Genomic DNA, 20,490 nt, shown 5'->3' with positions numbered 1-20,490 from the left:
ATACGCTGGCAACCTTCACACATACAGTCATAAAATTATAAATGTTAACAATGATAGTTACAAAGCAATACACAACTTCTTTCTAAAGATCCTAACAAAGACTACATCACTGCAAATCACCAACCACCAGGGTTCTTCAGATCTTCAGAGGGGGTAACAAAAACCAAAACCTTGTCAAAGTGCTATAACAATCTACCTTCAAAAGCTTATTGGCCTAAGAAATGCTTTCCCCAATAAATATGTCTGGCCTACTGCCTTTGTCACAACTTTTCAACTACATCGAACCTATGGTATCAACATTTTCCCAGTAAACTAGTGAGGCCTACCGCCTTTGTGACTGGCATGCCACCATAACCAACTCTGACCTAGTGCATTGAGCATACAGTTTCCCAAAAAGCAACCATCAGGCATATAGTCATAAGATCACAAATCTATACAAAATTGAAAGTAGTAAAACAAGAGCCTAATAACAGTTATTACAATGTAACTGTACGTTAAGTGTTAATCAGAGAAGGTGATAAACACCCAAACCCTTGCCTACTATGGTAATATGAGAGATTCCATACAACAAAATCCCTTTTCGTAGGCTTAAATACATATGCTCTTCACAATAAAATTACTTTCCATACTGCCTTTGTCATATCTTTTAGAAGTGATCCCGGCTTTGTCACCACACTCAACTCAGTCATGCTATACTAAGCATAAGCAGCCACACAAAGCAAAAAGTGCAGTACGAATACTTTGTAGTGAATATATACAACTTCAGCCCACTCAAATGCTGTCCTCAAGTTAATAAACAGCTGGGTGGATCTACATCCTCTCTCTCAGTTGTGCTTGTGGAAGGTCTTTTTTCTTGTTATCACATAACGTTTCTTTCCAGCTTGACTGTTAAGGCACTTAAAAAAAAATCTCAAATTGAAGTTAATGTGTTGGCAACTTGTAAAATGACGTGTGTATTTTAGTTCCTTTGTTTGGCAAGATGTTAGGGATGCAGCTTCTATTGTTACGGTCCCCCACTGCTTCGAGACAGGGCACAGCAAGACATAAGAGAATGATCACCCAGTAAGGGATTCGTTTGCATCCCCTTGCAGGGGGCTGAGCCTGTGGGGGAAGTGCATAGAAGAAGGAGAGCCTTTGCCGCTTCTGTATCCCATCCGCTGAATCAGATTCATGCACTGGGACACAACAAGGGGGATTCTGCATCTGGCTCAAGAATAGCTTGAATCTTGCTGGACCTTACTCTGTTCCAGCACTGAATGAGGTGGTAAGGCTTGCTCGTTGTGAGATGAAAGGTCAAGGACCTGCTTGTGGACTGGCTGACACTATCCAGTTCTAGTTCTTGGCAGGCGATTTCTCCCCCTAAAGAAATCACATTATACACATATATTGCTTCTTCAAAAAAAAAGATTTTCTCTCACCATGTGGGAAATTGAATAGTTTTCGTTTCTTCTTCTACACTACAGGGAGTGCAGAATTATTAGGCAAATGAGTATTTTGACCACATCATCCTCTTTATGCATGTTGTCTTACTCCAAGCTGTATAGGCTCGAAAGCCTACTACCAATTAAGCATATTAGGTGATGTGCATCTCTGTAATGAGAAGGGGTGTGGTCTAATGACATCAACACCCTATATCAGGTGTGCATAATTATTAGGCAACTTCCTTTCCTTTGGCAAAATGGGTCAAAAGAAGGACTTGACAGGCTCAGAAAAGTCAAAAATAGTGAGATATCTTGCAGAGGGAGGCAGCACTCTTAAAATTGCAAAGCTTCTGAAGCGTGATCATCGAACAATCAAGCGTTTCATTCAAAATAGTCAACAGGGTCGCAAGAAGCGTGTGGAAAAACCAAGGCGCAAAATAACTGCCCATGAACTGAGAAAAGTCAAGCGTGCAGCTGCCACAATGCCACTTGCCACCAGTTTGGCCATATTTCAGAGCTGCAACATCACTGGAGTGCCCAAAAGCACAAGGTGTGCAATACTCAGAGACATGGCCAAGGTAAGAAAGGCTGAAAGACGACCACCACTGAACAAGACACACAAGCTGAAACGTCAAGACTGGGCCAAGAAATATCTCAAGACTGATTTTTCTAAGGTTTTATGGACTGATGAAATGAGAGTGAGTCTTGATGGGCCAGATGGATGGGCCCGTGGCTGGATTGGTAAAGGGCAGAGAGCTCCAGTCCGACTCAGACGCCAGCAAGGTGGAGGTGGAGTACTGGTTTGGGCTGGTATCATCAAAGATGAGCTTGTGGGGCCTTTTCGGGTTGAGGATGGAGTCAAGCTCAACTCCCAGTCCTACTGCCAGTTCCTGGAAGACACCTTCTTCAAGCAGTGGTACAAGAAGAAGTCTGCATCCTTCAAGAAAAACATGATTTTTATGCAGGACAATGCTCCATCACACGCGTCCAAGTACTCCACAGCGTGGCTGGCAAGAAAGGGTATAAAAGAAGGAAATCTAATGACATGGCCTCCTTGTTCACCTGATCTGAACCCCATTGAGAACCTGTGGTCCATCATCAAATGTGAGATTTACAAGGAGGGAAAACAGTACACCTCTCTGAACAGTGTCTGGGAGGCTGTGGTTGCTGCTGCACGCAATGTTGATGGTGAACAGATCAAAACACTGACAGAATCCATGGATGGTAGGCTTTTGAGTGTCCTTGCAAAGAAAGGTGGCTATATTGGTCACTGATTTGTTTTTGTTTTGTTTTTGAATGTCAGAAATGTATATTTGTGAATGTTGAGATGTTATATTGGTTTCACTGGTAATAATAAATAATTGAAATGGGTATATATTTTTTTTTGTTAAGTTGCCTAATAATTATGCACAGTAATAGTCACCTGCACACACAGATATCCCCCTAACATAGCTAAAACTAAAAACAAACTACAAACTACTTCCAAAAATATTCAGCTTTGATATTAATGAGTTTTTTGGGTTCATTGAGAACATGGTTGTTGTTCAATAATAAAATTAATCCTCAAAAATACTACTTGCCTAATAATTCTGCACTCCCTGTATGTGGATGCTGATCCAAGGCCCTCCAATCCTTGCACCTTCCCTTTCGCGGGGCGACTGCCCCCTGGGACCACAGCAGGGACAATGAGTCATAATGACCATTAGTGAGGACACACCAGTCTGGGTGTGAAGGTCACTCCCATATTTATTTGCAAACTTTAGTGCCAAGAATTGATAAAGCACATTTAATTTTGATAGATATGTACAAAGCAAATTCACTTGTCACAGTGCATTGCTTCATGGAACATAAACTGCCATAACACATTTCGCAGTATAAACATATAGGAACAGTCATCCTGACCAACCCCGGCCATTCCAAGTTGCCAGCCGACCATTGCACAGGTTGTCACAGAAGACAATGCCAGAATGACACAGCCTTGCTCCTAGACCACGCTTAACTTGTGACCATGGGCAAAATCACAAATCTGGTAATTCAAGAAAAATCTAAACCGTTCATAAAGAAGGTTCCATTCCTTTAATTTACACAACAGCACACGATCAAAACATTCAGAAACACACTTTAGATAGCTAAATTAATATTCTAAAATTAATTGATCACCCCACATTCTTCAACTACACGGGGTGTGTGGAACATGAATCTGACACCCTGGTAAGGAAATGTAAGGAGGCAATACCCCTGGCCATAAGGATATAAGTAAAGCTCACCCCTATGAGCTGCCAAGAATCGAAGATGCGCATTCTGCTGGGAGCTCTTGGAGCTCTCATCTTAAAAACTGTTCAGTAGGTTGCGAAACAGGCAAGAAATAAACCCCAAATGGAAGCTGCCCTTTACAAATCCATCGAATCTATTGGACTTGGCTGTCATATCTGACAGGCCTGATCAATTTGCATCGCGCATTCTAAACTACTGTGTTGACTGGGAGGGGGGGGGGCTACTCACTGAAATCAAGAAATAGACCGGTGGTACTTAACCTTTTAACGTATTTGGACCCCCCTCACCCCTCCCCCACCCCCCCCCCCACACACACACACACACACTGAATCACTGTTAGAACCTGGGGATCCTGGGGCAAGTAATTTCTATGATTTTGACCTAAAAATATACAAAGCTACAGAAACAACTATACTGCACACAAATTATGTTTTTTTTTTAATTCACATAAAGTACATAAACATGGAAAGTTTAAATGCTTAGAGCTTTTCAAAACAAAGAGTGATACAAGAGAGTCAAACATATGGCTTTTTTTCTCTTTTTGCTCATAATGCAAGCACTCTTTTTGTCAGTGCATACTGGTTCTTCAGTTGAGGTCACCAATTGTCCATACTACTGTTTCCCATACTTGCTCTGTACCCAAAAAATAAGCTAAGAATACCAACTTAATGTTTATCTTCCAATTTCAAAGCCTTCACTTTTACATAAGATTTTAAAATGTTAAATTTTCCATTTGCTTGTTAATGCTTATATACTTTAGTAGTCTGCTAATATTTTTTGTTCAGATGTTGACTCACAGATTAAGCGTTGCAGACCGCCAGGGGTCTACAGACCAGAGTCACATGGGGCTCCGCGCAGCGGCAGCCATTAAGAGGGGGAGGTAGGAGGGTGGAGCAGCTGGGAGGCAGGAGGGAAGGGCCAATGGGTGTGCGAGGGGGCGGGGCCGCAGGGAACGCAGCGACAGGAAGAGTGTGACCGGCGAGAGCCGGCAGAAACGGGCGGACACACTTAAACAGCTAACAAAATACAGGGGGGGCAGAGAAAACAATGAAAACAATGCAAACAATGCAAAACGAGCACAATGGGTCAGACTATACAGTGTGGTAGCGGAATTGGGCTTTAAGATTAAAACGCAAACGAAAAAGGGAACAATTGAAAATACAAGAAGGAATACTTATGCAACAACAGGAAATGCCTACCACTGGGCACCAGGGATGAGGTGCTGGTGGGTGCTTGCGGGTGGTGGAGGGCCTCGAACTACAGTCCAGTCGGCAGGGTCAGGTCCCTAATTCTTTGAAGTGAAGATTAGCATGTGGCTGACAAACATAAGCTCCATTTTATTTCTGACAATTTCTCATAGCACAAATCTTGCCACAGATAGCAAGCATTTTGCACCAGACACAAACTACTTTACGTTTTTAGGGTCAAGCCTCAGATAGCATGCGCTAGTTAGTGCTGTGTCTCGATTGCGAGACACTCTTCAAGCCCACCTCTTGCTTACCATTTGGTGGCTTACGTGGCACTCTTCTTTGGTCACTGCAGGCATATCATCATTTTAATTCCTGTCTGTGGAACAGAGACCAAGCACTGAGTGATTATACGTAATCAGTGCTCGACCACTGCTCCCGACGTCACTGAGGTACTATTTTATTCTTAAGAGGCATGCTTCTTTACCGCCTCGTAATTGGTCACTGCAGGCATAAAAACCTTTCTGTTCCTCTCCCTGGAACAGGGACCAAGCACTGATTGATTCAATGTTATCAGTGCCTGTCCGCTGCTACCGACGTGTCAGATGTACTATTTTGTTCTTTTTAACTTTTAATTTCTATTTTAATATTTTAACTAGTGCCCTGAAAACAGAAGGCATGTGACTGGCAAAAACGTGCCCAGCAGGACAGCCAAAATTATAAAGTTTTATTTTCTATAGTTAACTCTTATTTTATTTTGCCAAGTCTTCTTTTCTCACTTTGCACTCATGTTTTCTTTTGTATTTCCTCATCGCACGGTAATCAAAAGATGACAATTGTCTTATTCTAAATATTACAAAGCGACATTGTTTCATTCATTTTTTCTATACAGCTTTTTATTGAAATTCCTGGTTAGGGAATAGTGTAAACAAATAAACAGCAATAAAATTCAGCAGACATAGATCAGCATGATAAGTAACAGTCTTCAATGACATTGTTTCTTTCTTATGTGTAATTTCCAAAATTATGCTTGGACACAAAGTTGTGCTGTACACCTCCATCCACGCCACTCCAGTCCAATCCACCTCACTCAATTTCATTCCAATCCACCTAATCTCACCCCACACCAATCCACTCCACTCAATCCATTCCACATCACTTAATCCAATCCACCCCAGTCCAATCCATCCCACCCCACTCCAATCCAAACCACTCAACCCAATCCACTCTGCCACACTGCAGTCCTCCCAACCCACCCCACTCCAATCTGTCCCACTCCAATACAATATGTCCCACTCCAATCCACAACAAACTGCCTCATTCCAATCCACAACAATCTGGCCCACTCCAATCCACACAATAATCTGCTCCACTCCAATCCACAACAATCTGCCCCACTCTGATCTGCCCCACTCCAATCCAAAACAATCTGCCAACTCCAATTTAAATCAGTCGGCTCACTCCAATCTGCCCCACTCCAACTTGTCCCACTCCAATCCACCCCAATCTGCCCCACTTCAATCTGCCCCTCTCCAATATGCCCACTCCAATCCAAAACATTCTGCCACACGCCAGTCCAACACTATCAGACCCACTCCAATGCAAAACAATCTGCCCCTCTCCAGTCCAAAACAAATTGCCCCTCTCCAATCCACCCTACTCCAATCTAAAACAATCTGCCCTACTCAAATCCGCCTCACTCCTATCCAAAGCGTTCAACACCACTCTAATCCAAAATAATTTGCCCACTCCAATCCAAAACAATCCACCCCACTCCAATCCAAAACAATCCGCCCCACTCAAATCCAAAACAATCCACCCCCTTTCCAATCCAAAATACATCATCCTACTCCAAAACAATATCCCCCCACTCCAGTCAAAAACATTCCAGCCCACTCCAATCTGCTCCACTGCAATCCAATCTGCTCATGCCAATCCAAAACAATCTGCCCACTCCAATCCAAATCGATCTGCTATACTCCAGTTTGCCTCACTCCAATCCAAAACAGTCTGCCCCACTCCAATTCGCCCCACTCTAATCCAGTTCACCTCACACCACCCAGTCCACCCCCTCCACCCCATATCACCCCCACACCAATCCACTCCACTCATATCCACCACAATCAACACCACTCCAGTCCACATCACACCAATCCAATCTACACCACTCCAATCACCCCTATCCCAATCCGGTCCAGTCTACTACAACCCATCACACTCCAGTCCAAACCACCCCACACCTCTCCAGTCCAATCCACCCTATTCCAATCCAACCCAGCCCACTCCAGTCCAATCCACCCCACTCCAATCCAACCCAGCAAAACCAGCCCACCCCAATCCAATCCAACCCAACCCTGCCCCCTCTAATCCACCCACTTCCAATCTAATCCAACCACCCCACTCCATTCCATCTCATGGCAATCCAACCACCTTAATCCACCCTGCTCTGGTCAAATCCAGTCCAACTTGATCCACCCCACTCCAATCCACCCCAATCCAAAACACCATAATCCACCCCACTACAATTTAATCTACCCCACACAGTCCAATTCACCCACTCCAATCCACCCATGCCATTCCAGTCCAATCCACCTAACTCCAATCCATCCCACTCCAACCCAGTTCCCCCTCCAATCCAGTTTCCCCACTCCAATCCACCCCACACCATTCCAATTCACTGACTCTAATTCACCCCACTTCACTCTAGTCCAATCCAACACAATCCACCCCACTCCAATCCTTCATCTAATCCATCCCACTCAATCCAATCTACTCCACTCAATCCAATCTACCCCACTCCAGTTGATCCCACCTCATTGCAATCCACACCACTCCAATCTACTCCACTCCAATCCACCCCACCTTAAACCACCCCACCCCAATCCAACCCATGCAAATCCATCACACTCCAGTCCAGTCCAATCCACCCCATACAGTCCACCCCACTCCCTGCTAATCCAATCTACTATGATCTACCCACCCGAGCTCAGCCCACCCACCCCACTCCAATCTATCCCACCCACTCCACTCTAATCCACCCGCTTCCGTATATTCCACCCCACTCCAGTCTAAACCACCCCACTCCACTCCCCCACCTCACTCTAATGCACCCCAATTCAACCCACCTCAACCCATTGCACCCCACCCCAATTGAACCTAACCTAACCCAATCCACCCCAAACCACCCCACTCCAGTCCATCACACTCCATCCCAATCCAATCCACCCCACCCCATTTCAATCCACCCCAGTACAATCCTATCCATCCCACTCCAATTTAATCCACCCCATCCAATTCACCCAATTCACCCAACTCAAATCCACCCTACTCCACTCCTATCCACCCCACTCCACTATAATCCAATATAGTTCAATCCACCCAACTCTAGCCCAATAAAATCCAACCCACCCCTATTCAGTCCACCCCATTCCAATCTGTACAGCCCATGCAACTCCAATCCAGGCTAATCCACCCCACTCCATTCCAATCCACCTCAACCCCAGTCCTATCACTCCATTTCAACCCACCCACCCCAATACCATCTCATCTACCCCAACCAAACCCACCCCACTCCAATCAACCCAAATCCAATCTACCTCATCCCATTAAAATAAATTCCTGTTCCAATCCAAGCCACCCCATCCAGTCCACCCAGTCCAATCCACCCCACTCCTCTCAATCCACACCACTCTATCCTAATCCAATCGACCTCACTCTACTCCAGTCCAATCCACCCCACTACCTCAATCCTCTCTAGCCCACTTCACCCTGTCTTTGAACCACTGAACTCTACTTTCCGCTACTCAACTCTACAACACTCTACCCCTCCTACTCAATTCTGTGACACTATACTCCAACAAATCCACTCTCCGACATTCACTGCAGTCTACAACACTCCATATCAATAACTTTTAACCATTCTGAATAGGAGCCACACTGGCGTACAACATGGCAAAAACACACTGCCAAAGTCAACAGCTCTTGTATAGGGGAGAACTCTTGTCTTTACCAGTGTTTTTTTTAAGATACAGGGAGATTTAGAGGATGCTGAGGGAAGGCTGGTATGATTTGTAGCCACTAGGCCAAATGACCTCCCATGAAGATTTGTCTCTTGGTTCCAAATGGCCACGAGTCTATCGGAGAGAAACAAGTACCTGGCTCGAGCTTTCTGTTGCTCGCCCACCTTTGCGATGTACTTCAGAAAAAGGGAGAGGAAGAGGAGAAAGAAAAGTTTTGAGTGGGATTTGCGAGAAGGAGGTCAGAGAAGGAGCACAGAGGTGAGATGGGACGCTCAGAAAGAGAAGTCAGAATTGGTCAGAGCTGGAGGGAAGAATTTGGGGTCACTGGGGCCAGGTCAATTCTGGAGGTCATACACCCACTCCTGATGTGTCAGGCGGATGGAGGGTGGGGGGGTGAGCTCTCCCTCTCTCCTTGCTGTGTCTGCATTCTTCACTTTGCTGTCGCCTTCAGTTTGTGAACCATGTGATTCTGCTGCAGTGGAGCAGAGAAAAGCCGCGGGAGAGAGGAGAGGACAGCGCTGTGTCGCCTTCCGCCCTCTGTGAGTACCCGAGTCCTGCCGGGCTCCGCGCAGCCTGCCCCGGACGGGTCTGCGCTCCTCTTCGTGTATTCCCTGGTCCCTCCACTGCCCTCCCTGTCTCTACTGGTCCTCCCCTTCTCCATTGCTTTCACGCATGATTGTGTACACACTGCGCGTCTTCGTTGCGGTGACGTCCCTAGCAGGCATCTCTCTCTCAGTATCTGTGGTGTCACCGTCGTCCCCGTGCCCAGAGCCTCGTCCGCCGCTTTCTGTCCTTGCTGGACACGCATGCCTCGCCCCTCTTTTCCTTTCCGTGCGGTCTTCTCTGGTGTTTATTTACTTTTCTTCTCCGAGCACTCCGGACACACGCCTGTCTGCCGCCGCCTTCCTAGGACTGCCAGATCCGCCCTCGTTCCTCCTTTGTTCCATTCTCTCTTGAGCATATCCATTTGCGTCTTAAGGTGTAGTAATATTTTTATAAACACCCATGTATTTCAGTTTTTTAACTCCATATCGGGCCAATTTTTTTATGTGGTGCCCTAGAAAAAATTCTGCTGCATCTGTTCTCTCCTAGAGGCAACCATGTCATATAAGCGCTTCAGTGCTCCACATTGGGGCGGTAAGTGCCATGTAAATGCTGTATTGAAATAAAATACAATATGCGTCTAATATTTCTAAGGTTAATATTCATATTGATGCAAAAATAAATATTTATAACTCATCAAAGCTAAACTTTGAAATGAAAGTTACAGTTTTCCCACTGCCTCGGCACTGAAGTGCACTTATTTTTATTTAGATAGGTACATATAGTCAAGCAAAATGCCATCATTCCAGGTACATAGAAAATGTGAGGTGGGCTGTGAATAACTATAACCAGATGGCATGCTTTAAACACGCATGGATAAAAACAAGTTTCAACAAGCAGAAATGCAATGGGCCCGGCATTTGTTCGAGTTAGAGCATGAGCATTATAGAGAGCCACTCGGGCTCTCCTATACTTTGTTGCCCTGTGAGGGCATGAGGGCGGGCTTTAGCCCGAGGTATTAAATTAAGCTGGGGCTACTGACCCGGCAGTTCCCTGTACAGTTATCTCTGTGTCTGGCCACTCTGTTGACCGCGGCGAGGGTGAGGCGCCACTTTATATTGGCCACGAGGATGGGATACTTCGAACGTGCTCCCGCATGACCGATCCTGTCGTGACCTGACCCCTCCACCCCCAGAAAGCGTGTGCACCGTGCGTCTCATGACACGGTGTGCGCAGGGGCCTACCTGCATGCCGCCGGAGTTCACTGCCACAGAGAAAGGATTGCGCTCACTAGGCTGGGTAAAGCGCCAGTGTGGAGTGGTACTGGCACAACGCTGGAATAGACAATACAGTGGAGGCGTGCAGCGCGGCAGCACAGGAAAAGCTGGTCGGCCGCAAGGACCCAAGAGACCATCCACCGCAGTTCCTGCCCAACACGTAACCGGGAGTGAGTTAGATCTCGTCTTCTCCCCAGGAAGTAAAAGGCAGCACTAGGTGCGCGGGGCACAAAGGGACAGCACCCACGGCTGCACCACAAGAAAACAAATATAGAAGCAAAAGAGAAAAAAAAAAAAAGACAATCACAACTTGACAAAAGAAAGTCAAGGAAATAGACAATACACATTATAACTGCAAGAACAATTAAATAAGGGGGCTCTGCAAGGCAACTACAAAAAAAAAAGAAAAACATTGGAGAAGGACAATCAATAATAAGAAAGCAAAGCACAATACATATAAGTGAATTGAACTGACTAGTGGGACTGGAAATATGAGCGCACCACATCAGAGCTATGAACAGCAACCCATACATGCCCCCGCAGGCGTCCACTCGTCGGTGGCCACGCTGCCCCTATTTAGCCAACAAGCGGACCCTGTCACAAAAGCACCACAATGGCACCTTTGGCTTGGCTGCCTAGATAACTACTTATGCGCAACCAGGGAAACTGATGGTGTAGTGCGCAGGTCATTGATGCTACACATGAGAGGTGACGAACTTCATGAACTCTTCGAATCACTCCCCAACACATGTGACGCGGTGCAGTACGACACTGCAGTGGCGGCGCTGAATAGATACTTTGACCCCCAACTAAACCCTGATTATGAGCGCTTAAAACTGCGTCAGGCCCAGCAGATGGACGTAGAATCCGCAGAAATGTTCTGTGCCAGACTGAGGAAACTCGCCAGCACATGCATGGGCCTAAACTAACACGAAAAAATCAGTGCACCAATTATCCAGAGGTGCCGGTCCAACATGCTACGGAAACTAATCATGCGGCAACCTGGTATCTCCCTGGATGAAATCCTGATCCTAGCGCGATCCCATGAACTCTCAGCTGTCCGTGCCGACACCATGGCTGCCATAAGGGGGCAGTCAATATCAGCGACAATGGTCCCTCGACAGCCAGCTGTGAAGGAGGAACAGGTCGACGCTATCCAAACCCGCCAGGTCCCCATGCAACAACCGAACACCTCAAGACAAGGAGAGGGGACATGTGGCAGCTGTGGCTACGAGCACAAGACACCGTTGCGGATGCCCGGCGAGAGGAAAGTTTTTCAACAAGTGTGGAAAAGGAAACCATTATGCAAATACATGCCGGATGGGGCGAGGAAGACAGATGGAGTCAAAAGGGAAGGTGGCCACTGTAAAGAACATAAATGCAGGGTACAATACGCCTCAAGGGCACATGGACGCAAAAATGCCTCTGTACGAGGAGGATGACCAAGAGCACATTTTAGTTATCTCATTAACAGGATGGAAACAGCACAAGCAGCAACCGACCCCCCTGAGCACAGTCATGATAACACTCCTGCAACGGTGCTCGTTGACACAGGCGCTTCGGTCAATGTGATGGACAACACAATGTATCAACAGTTATTTCCCAAACCAAGCCTATCCCCTAGCAGCACGAAAATTTACATGTATGGAGGGTGCGACCCGCTTCCTCTGCAAGGCACGATAGAAGTATCCATCACCAAAGAAGAACATACCACCAATGCTAGGTTCTATGTGGTCAAAGGAGACTGAGGCACTCTGCTGGGGTGCCATACTACGGAAGACCTGGAACATGTTTTCTTTGCACGCCGGGTATATGAATCACACACTGAGTCCTTCCTTTTCGAGTTCCCACAGGTGTTCGCAGGATTGGGGAAGCTCAAAGGCAAGCGAGTCAAGCTGCATATCGACCCGGATGTGACACCAGAGGCGCTACAGCACCAGAGAGTGCTTTTTATCCAAGGCCAGCAGTTGAGAAAGAACTACAGATGCTGGAAGACCAAGGGGTGATCGAAAAGGTTGATGGGCCCAGCGCCTGGGTCTTGCCACTAGTAATCGTGCCCTAGTCAAAACATCCTGTGCCATCCGCCTCTGTGTGGACATGCGTCTTCCCAATTATTCCATTAGGAGAGAGCGTCACATTAAGCCCACAATGAATGATATAATTGCAGACTTGAATGGAGCCCAGTGGTTCTCGAAGTTGGACTTAAATTCCGGCTATCATCAACTAGAGTTGGACCCTGACAGTCGGAATATCACCACGTTTTCGACTCATGTGGGGTTGAGGTGTTACAAACGGTTGAGTTTTGGGGTGTCTTCAGTGGCGTAAGTATACCAAAATGCCATCAGAGAAACACCTTCGGGCCTGACGGGTGTGACTAACCTGAGCGACGGCATCCTGATCTTCTCAGAGACACATGAGGAGCATCATCGCTGCCTGAGGGCCACGCTGCAGAGACTTTCCGACGTGGGCCTCACACTTCACAGGAGAAAGTGTGCGTTCTATCAAACTTTGATCAACTTCTTCGGATACATCTTCTCGAGGGAGGGGCTTCAAGTAGACCAGAGAAAAGTAGAAGCCATTCGCCATGCACTGATCCCTCGAAATGCGACAGAAGTCAGGAGTTTCCTGGGAATGGCACATACTGTGGCAGGTTCATCCTCCAGCTAGCCACGATAGCAGAACCACTTTGGGAGCTCACAAAAGCGAATCATAAGCGGGAATTTAGCTCAGACGCAGACAACGCTTTCCATGATGTAAAAGGGGCACTGCTAGACAAAGTGATCACTGCGTACTTCCACCCAGGGAAGCGGACGGAAGTGGTGGTGGATGCTTGGCCCGTAGGACTGGGAGCCGTCCTATCACAAGAGCAGTGCCACAAGAATGGGCCCCAGTGGCATATGCCAGCAGGGCGTTGTCTCCTGTGGAGGCTTGATATGCTCAGATAGAGAGAGAGGCGCTGGCAATTCGGTGGGCATGTAAACATTTCCACCTATACCTATATGGCCAGGAATTCCAAGTAGTTACGGACTACAAGCCTCTGGTATCACTGTTTACTGGATCCATGCGTTTGGCTCCCCCAAGCATTGAACGCTGGGCTGTCCTACTCCAACCCTACCAATTCAAAGTCATCTACCAAGCAGGTACAAATAATCCAGTGGACTATCTGTCAAGGCACCCCCGACAACTCCACCGGATGCATCTCAAAAAGGGGAGGAAGAAAACACAGAGAGCTTCATAAACATGGTAGTACAGTCTGCCTGTCCTGTGGCCTTAACAGTGACAGACATAGCTGAAGCTGTGAAAAGTGACCCTGTCCTCAACCGCTTTAAAGAGGCTCTGAGCAGGAGACAGTGGAAACCTTTCCTAGATGGGGTGAGGACCTAGAAGAGAGGGCCGCCATGCAAGGGATGTGGAAGGTGAAGGATAAGTTGTCCGTCGGGGCGATGGTCTCCTCCTACAAGGGCAGAAAATATTGCTCCCACGCTGCATATGGAACAGAGTGGTGGAGCTAGCCCATCAGGGTCACCAGGGAGCAGTCAAGACAAAAGCGCAGCTCAGAGCCAAGGTGTGGTTTCCAGGCATGGACACGAAGGTGGACACCCTCGTTGGAAGCTGCCACCCATGTACAGTATAATTACCTCCATTGAACAGCCTGCTAACCCAATAGTCACAAATCTCCCAGCCGAAAGCTGTAGTCGAAAGTAAGCATGGACTTTGGAAGTTTCCCCGACGGAAGGCTAACAGCAGTTCTAATCGACTCATACACAAAGTTTCCTGTGGTGGAAGTAGTGGCTTCCACCTCCTTTGAGAGCGTGAGACCAGTGCTGATCACTCTCTCTCTCTCTCTCTCTCTCTATATATATATATATATATATATATATATATATATATATATATATAAGCACTATATGTAAATATGAATATGTACAATGAGGATTTGACCTTGAAATTATGCCAACTGTATCCATTAGATGAAGGAGCATAAGGAATATAAGCTTTCCCCGTATATGGTTTTCTCCTGATGTACTGTATTCAGCAGTTTTTCTGGAAACATCTTTCATACCCATCTGGTATTATATGATGTTTAATTTAATTTGTAATTCACCTCTTTTTTTGTGTCTGATAACCATTATTAATAGTATTGTTTAGTACTTTTTATCAATATTGAGTTAAATGGGTGATGAAAATTGATGTTTTTGGGTTATTGATATTCTCTGTGTTTTATCTAATTTTGTTGACACCACATGTTCCATAATGCACTTGGTTGGTAGTAGGTAAAAAACTAAAAAAGAGACTCATGGGAAGGTGTTTTTTTATAAACTGTGTACAAGACCAAGAGGTCGAAACGCGTTGGTGGTGTTGTTTGTAGTACACTTTTGGATAAAGCAATAAACTCTCCTGGAGTGCAACGAGTCAATTGCTTGGCAATTGTTTTTTTAAATTTATATATATATATATATATATATATATATATTTTGCTCTGTTTACCTTTTCTTTTGCTCTTCACTTTTTGTTTCTGTTCTTCTTCCTGATTAAAGCCTTAGAGGGATGTAGAGAGCCACTCTGGCTCTGCTATACTTTGTTGCCCTGTGAGGGCATGAGGGCAGGCTTTAGCCAAGGTATTAAATAAAGCTGGGGCTGCTGACCCGGGAGTTCCCCATACAGTTATCTCTGTGTCCGACTAGTCTGTTGACCAAGGCGAGGGTGAGGCGCCACTTTACAAGCATGAGTGCGAAGGAGAGACACAAAAGGAACAAGAAGTTCACTCACAGTCAAACATATTGGCAATCGTGCAATTATCCATGTAAAGGGGTCAATCTGTAAGGCAGTAACAAAACCGCTCCAAGGCAGGACAAACGTAAACCATTTACCATTGAAAAGTGATTTTTGAAAGGCAAGCCCACGAACAAGTGAAAGTGATGGATGTGAGGTGGGCGTGGTTAAAAGCCCACAATTCTTACAACAGGTCAAAGTGCTTGTGCGTTCGACCTAAAAACGAAAAGGAAAAAATATTGACATAGTAAAGTATTGGCCTATGGGACTGAGCAGTCAAGTGTACTTTTTATGTGGCTGTGCAGATGTGATTACGCAAAATACTGTCACTCACAGTGCTAGAGTGTCAATAAATGAAGTGGACAGACTCATTGCCCCAGGCTGTCTGCTCTAGCACACTGAAGCAATATGAGTGTGATAGCAAAACAGAATTAGCCCCTCCCAAAAGAAATGAAAAAAACTTCAGGAGCCCATAAATTGGAGGTCAAGGTGTGGCAGAGGAAAGTGTGGCGGTTGGGTGGGAGGGGGTCACAAAGGGCAGAGCTTGAAAAGTAGAGTCTGACAGTCAATTTAAAAAAGTTTATATAGACCAAATAATTTACAGTTTATTAATAAGGTATGATTCTTTATTACAATCTCTGGTGGTTCTGATCTTGCTTTTATACATACATCTTCTCTCTCCCTCTCGTGTGCTCATCACTAGGGTCACTGATATGCATCTTTATATTCTTATGCACTGGGTGTTATAACGTGTTATAACGACTCACTCCGAAAACCTTTATCGATGTGCCACACTTATCCAGCATGCCTATTACCTCTTTTTCTAGTAATCTAGACAAGCACCAATCAGCTATCTGTCAACTCACCTCACACAGAGGTAGGGATACCTTTTTGGTGATGGGAAAGATTGTATACTAGATATTGGAACTATTGGCTTACTATGACATGTTTTGGATATTGTTTCACAGCCTTGAAAAAGTCGTTGTTACGACGAAACACGTGTCAGCTGTATGTACATGGAACGGTATAGCGATTGCTGTATTCAATGAATACCCAAGAAGAATAAAGGACTTTGGATTGCTTGGATGTGCCGCGGTTCTTTCAACTTCATTCATTCATTGTGGACCTTTGGGATCACAATCTACACACCTTGTGGCTGGGTGTGGAGCCACTTTGGCACTCCGTAGATTGTATATGCTGAATTGTCAATAATATGTACTCTTTTGGACTCTAATACCAGCAAAGAAGAAAATTATATTTGGAAGTGCGCACCATCTTATTACACTGCTACCAACTATCTTTAAGTCAATCTATACATTGTTTTAAAAGATCTGCTGCAAAGACATTGGCTACAAGGACAAACGTGACAGCAAATCTGTTGTAGCTTACTTAATTGGTCAGAAAGAGACTTGATTTTAATATCTTACAGGGTTAAGATGCCTACTGCACAGATCTTTGCGTGCTCGGATATTTTGAGATGTTTATTAACAGGAAGATAACTCTGGTGGTTAGTACAATCTCTGAAGAGATTTGAGTTTTGTCTAATTACAGTTTTAACTCAAAGTAGCATAGAGGGTTATGAGCATGCAGCAAAGCAAACATAGATCACTGATTGGTATTATGTAAGTAGGTACGTGGGCTACAGTTTTTTACACTGTGATCATTTTGTTACTTCCAGTTCCTAAGTTGCAGTCCTTCTAATATAGCACAGTGCATCAAGGAGCTGCATCCAAACTGTATGTCATGGATTTAGATCCTTTTTGTTTTTCTGCTCAGTCTGTTGTTACTCTAAGATTGCAAAGAAGGCCTCCTATCAATTGATAAAGATTTGTTAGTACAGATAACCACAATAACTGTGTTACATTTTATATCCTGACTTTTTGTTTCTCCAGACCGTCTTCTCTTAACATATAATGTCTACAAGTATGGCTGATATGTGATTCCTACTATAGCTGTAGGAGGCTGGCCCTATATGTAGTGTGCAAAACTAGGCAACTTGTGCAGAGGATCCGGGCAACCACATGCTGGTTTACCGAGGTAAAAACTAGACCACCTAATACTCTAATTTGTATGGTAGCTTGGTCCAGCAGTTAAGCTAATTTTGGAGTATTGTAAACCATGTGTTCTACTCACAGTATCAATAAAGGGAACCACACACTCAAAAGAATAACTCAAGACCAATTTACAAAAATCCTTCAGATTTTTATAAAACTTTTAACACCAGGATTATCAAAATCCGGTAAGTACTTCTTAAATTATGAATTTTTGAAGTTGTAATAAAAATAGTCTTTTTGTGTGTAATTACGCACTATAGGCATCAATGGAAGAAATCCTTTGAAAATGCATATGAAATCAGGCAATGTGTTTACCAATGTCTCCATTTGCGGGCATGTCGAGATCGTCGTTGGGCATGATGGACCAGTGGGAGAAGTTCGGGCGGCTCCTGGTTTGGTCGGGAACAGCTGCAGAAAGTCGTTGGAGCTGGTGCCAGGCCATTGCAGGGGACCACTTGAAAAAGCACTGCTCAGGTAGACTTAAAGGTAAGTCCGGTGGGTCCCCTTGGAGTGTCAAGATCACAAGGGATCGGTAACGCTTACGGCATAGCTGGATCTTCGTTGCAGGGCACAGGGCGGCTGGATGGAGAGCAAATCGGTGAGCCAGGAGCTGTGTTCAAAAGGTCCCTTGGAAGCAGGAGGTAGGTCTCTTTGAGAGTTGCGTGCAGGTCAGCAGGGGCACTCTGGTGGGAGGTCCTGGTGGTTTCTGAAGTTGCTCGACTGGGGCTTCTTTCTGATCCTTTTACAGGCCGGAAGGACCTGTCCTTCTTGGCGTTCAACATGAGGTGACCAGTACCTAAGGCTATTACACAGTTTGGCCACTGAAGGTCGTAGTGCCACCAAACTTGGCACACTTCCAGGGTTTGGTCTCACGGTCTGTCAGGTCCAGATTGGTCGAGCTGCGGCGTCCGGTTCCCTGGTCAGCAGCAGGTCAGTGAAGTGGCCTTCTCTGGGTCCTTGGCCTTGGGTTGCAAGAGAGTGATACCTTCACTCTGGAGGGAGATCTTTGGCAGTTTTCGAAGAGAGGAGGTCCTCTGGGGGTTTGAAGAGTAGTCCGTCCAAGCAACCCTTCAGCTGCGATTGTCGAATCCTGGGGGCAGCAGACAAGGTTTGTTGCCTATTCTTTGTGCAGCAGGACTTCATTTCACGAGCCTTGGGTCTCCTTTGTTGGTGATCTTCTTTTATGCGTGGAATCTGATTTCTTAGTCGAGGGATGCCCACTAAATACTATATTTAGTGGGTATTTAGGGGAGTACATGGAAGTGACGAATGAGGCATCTGCTCTATGGTGGCTACACCAACTAAATGACCTCTTCCTGTGTGCAGAAGTCACTTCCTTACAATGATTAGCTATTTTCCTTCCATGCAAGATAGAGGAAAATGAAATGGAGGGGTTACCTCGCATGCAACACCTTAGGGGTGGTGCATGCAAGCTGGTGATGACGACTTCTCCTATCCTTTCTGTGGGTTCCCATCATTGCTCCTACCAAAAGTGGGATTTTGCAACGGGGGCAGTCATCTACTGCTAGCAGCAGGCTTGGGAGTCGAGTTTCGAGGACGGGAAGTCCTTTGAAGCTCGCTAGCAGGGCAGTGCACATTCCTGAGGGAGGGGGTGTTTGCACCTGTACCCAGGAAGGGCTTTGTTCTGGGACCCATAGAGCAGGATCTCTCACCCCAGGGTTCCAAAATCTTGTCTGGTGGTGGCAGGCTGGTTGTGACCGGCCAACAACCATGCCAAGGTGGTTAGCTTTTGCAGGGGGCACTTCTGAGGTAACCCCTGGGTACATGTGGTAATACATCCAATACTGGTACCAGTTTGGATTTATCATTCTGAGTTGTTTGATACCAAACAACCCATGGTTCAGAGTCGCCATCAAGTAGGTGTGAAACTCATACTGACCAGTGTCCAGCACATATATTAAAATGGCTGGTCTGTTTACTTGCTATGTCCCATGTTTGGCAAGGACACAGTAGGGGCATATTGCTCATGCATCTGTGCCCACCCATACAATAGAGTGCGCCCTCCCTAAGGGCTGGAAGGCCTGCCAGAGGGGGTGACTTACCTACAGGACATGCAGTGTGTAGTGGACAGGGCACAAAGGCTGTATGCCATGTCAGGTTTGCCCTTTTGGATGGCATCAGAACACTCAGCCTGCAATGGCAGTTCTGGGTGCATGGCTCTAGAGGGTAGCACAATCTGTGCTTCTGCCCTCATGGGCATACCCTTAGTACCCCATGGCCTGGGGACCTAAGTACCATTTACGAGGGAGTGTTGTAATTGTGCCAATGCATCACACCAGTTTTAGGGAAAGAGATCTGGCCCAGGGAACCTGGTTAGCAGGGCCCTGGGCACTAACAGCTTTGAGACTACATCAAATACCAGGCATAAAAGGGGGCTAACCATTACAAAAGAGGCCTTTTCTCACACTAACCCTCATTGCCTTAAGTAACATTTGCAATAAATTTACACACTCGTATGATTTATCAACTCTGTGCATGGTGTAAAGTGCTCTGACACCCTATACTGGAATGAGTAGTGTTACAAACAAAAAAATATTAAATTACTAGGTGCCATTTAAATGAGTATTAGGGAACTTTCTCATATACGCAGATAAATCCTGCATTATTACATTGCGTGTACATCTCTTACATAGGTGGGTTGAACAAAGTCATAAACATGCCTCCTTATCATAGTTTGTCTAAAGTACTTGTGAATTTATAAGTTGTGCACCTTTGTTTTCTTCAATTGCATTGGCATCTAGGGATTAGGCTCCAGAAGGCTCAAAGCCAGTATAATACATGAACAAAAGAAGGGCTGGAGGCTCTTTAAATCAAGCCTTTGTTTTCACTCAGGTGGCAGTGAAAATAAAAATGCCACATCGCTGCCTGCAGATTGCTGAATGGAATGCAGGCAATGTGCGGGCACTGCAGAATTCTGTATG

The 20,490-nt window shown here is 45.7% G+C and overlaps 1 protein-coding gene across 2 annotated transcripts in view; it reads left to right on the top strand.

Moving 5' to 3' along the window:
- Positions 1–20,490, top strand: part of PLTP (phospholipid transfer protein) — a 160,746-nt gene that overhangs the window by 40,369 nt on the left and 99,887 nt on the right. The window contains exon 1 of one of the 2 annotated variants that reach the window (XM_069243517.1): positions 9,160–9,440. The exons of the other annotated variant lie outside the window; for it this stretch is intronic. The gene's annotated coding sequence lies outside the window, so the exon portion shown is untranslated. Of the gene's footprint in view, positions 1–9,159; positions 9,441–20,490 lie in introns of those variants that run through there. 2 annotated transcript variants of the gene reach the window in all.

Source organism: Pleurodeles waltl, chromosome 7, assembly GCF_031143425.1.
Source record: "Pleurodeles waltl isolate 20211129_DDA chromosome 7, aPleWal1.hap1.20221129, whole genome shotgun sequence".
NCBI classification, from domain to species: Eukaryota; Metazoa; Chordata; class Amphibia; order Caudata; family Salamandridae; genus Pleurodeles; species Pleurodeles waltl.
The sequence above is the reverse complement of the archived record's forward strand: the minus strand, read 5'-3'. Positions and strand labels throughout refer to the sequence as shown.